At 43.7% G+C, this 1,988-nt stretch overlaps 1 protein-coding gene across 2 annotated transcripts in view; it reads left to right on the top strand.

The window, feature by feature from the left end:
• Positions 1–1,988, top strand: part of htr1d (5-hydroxytryptamine (serotonin) receptor 1D, G protein-coupled) — a 79,901-nt gene that overhangs the window by 55,846 nt on the left and 22,067 nt on the right. Inside the window, exon 1 of one of the 2 annotated variants that reach the window (XM_008309276.3) lies at positions 131–1,055. The exons of the other annotated variant lie outside the window; for it this stretch is intronic. The gene's annotated coding sequence lies outside the window, so the exon portion shown is untranslated. Of the gene's footprint in view, positions 1–130; positions 1,056–1,988 lie in introns of those variants that run through there. 2 annotated transcript variants of the gene reach the window in all.

Below are 1,988 nucleotides of genomic sequence, written 5' to 3' on the forward strand. Positions count from 1 at the left end.
GACCACAGGTTAACAACTGGGATCCAACTGGTATCATTGTCACTGTAAGGCAGGACAACAACCACGTGACCACCGTGTGACTCCTCTCTCACTCCAGTTTACGATGCTTGTTTGTTGGTGTTTAATATCCTTGTGTTGGTTTGAATTTGAAATATTCTACTTGGTACAGGTGGTAAGTCTTAGGCTTAGTGTGTATACTTGTACTGGAAAAGTCAGGGTTTTTTTTTCGATGACTTGAAGTATTTTCCCATCCTAACATGTAGTGCAGACAACACAGACTGTGTCAGGACCAGCTGGGCCTCAGGCCTGTGTTAATAAAGAAGAGAGAGGATGTAAATAATTGACGGGTCAGGGATAAGTGTAATGTAGTCAGTGTGGTTTCCTAACGAGGAAGGAACATCTCTCTCTCTCTCTCTCTTTTCTCACGGTGTGTGTGTGTGTTCACTGGTGTCACTCTTATGAAAAACCTCCCACTAACGCAGATTTGCCTGTAACTTGTGTCTTGCTGACGTCTTTGCTGATTTACCCCGCAGCAGAACGATTCGCATCCGCAGCAGCACCAGGACGCGCCCGCGTCCCTCATTGGACCTTTTAAATTTCCATTGGACATACTGTTAAGTAACATCCAAACCCTTCAGATGAACATCTACGACTCACCTTTTCTACACTTTTACGGTGTTTGAACTTTGGGACAGAGCACACGCTCTCTCTCGCTGCGTCTTGGGACATGAGAGTCAACGCTGCCGGGAGTCGCTTCTCTTCTTCGGACACACGAGAGCGCACGCACCAGTACGTGGAGCACCTGTACTTCCAGGGTGACGTCCACATTCTGTCCTCTTCTCCATCCTTCATCTAATCCCTTAAAGTAGAACTAACATTCCCAGCGCCAACAGCTCCACGGCTGCACCGCGTCAACCTCTCTGTATTTCGTGAGGCGCGAAAAAGAAGGCGACGACTGCAGGGATTCCCTGACCGCTTCTCCTGCTGTACTGCAGTTTTATTTCATACAAAAGGAGATGAAAACACAACAACAAGCAAGAAAACCACGAATTAGGGTAAGTTTATCGAAGTTTTTTTTATTTTGTTAACATTTTTACCGTGTATCCGAGCCATTGCATTTTACCATTACGCACCGTTTTGCGCAAGCACAACGGACGGTACAACCGCCACAAAACCAATTCTACTGATTTATCTAGGCTTAGGAAAAAATGGCATTATACGATATTTATCATTTTTACACACACATTCGATGTTTATTTCACAGGATATCATCCAGTAACCTTACTCTTGCTCTGGGAAAGCACTATTTTGTGACCCCTTCAGGGATAAAGACATCACAGTGTGATAAGGTCACAACACACGCCGATATGGGAAAAATTACTTTTATACTGGTGTGATGGTGAAAAGACATGAGGGATGTGGCAATAAAAAAGTAGCCCTAAAGAAAAAAAAAACACACTGAAATGATGTGTTTGGTCTCAAATATATAATTGTATTGTTAATAATCTTAGAAACCAGTCACTCATCCACTGGTTTCTATGTGATTTCCACAAAGCTGAACATTTTTTTTCCTGTCTGTCTTTCTTGGATTGATTTGTGATCCCATGGGTCACAGCATTTTCTGGTGATGTGGAAAAGTTGTTTAATCCAATTAGGGCTTTTGTAGTGACAGAGGAGTGTCTGCCAGTGTGTGGAAGGAGGCTTCAGAGCGGGTGAGACTGACATCATACAGCACTGGGAGTGTTTTCTTCAGACCTCTAGCTGCATCATTTGAACGCATTTACAGACGCTAAGTAGCAGAAACTGTTTCATTGGAAAAAAAAAGGCAGAGACTCTTGACACAGCCGGGCAACACATTTTCATGATGTTCCCGTGGCGTCTGGGAGATCAGTTTCACTTTGCAGTGCATTAAAAGTAGATGCTGTATCTTGGTGTGGTATTAAGAGCTGCAAAGCCTAAACTTCAGGCTTAACCTTTTCTGCTCTCAG

The sequence above is a fragment of the Cynoglossus semilaevis genome, chromosome 1 (assembly GCF_000523025.1).
Source record: "Cynoglossus semilaevis isolate Cse_v1.0 chromosome 1, Cse_v1.0, whole genome shotgun sequence".
Classification (NCBI taxonomy): domain Eukaryota; kingdom Metazoa; phylum Chordata; class Actinopteri; order Pleuronectiformes; family Cynoglossidae; genus Cynoglossus; species Cynoglossus semilaevis.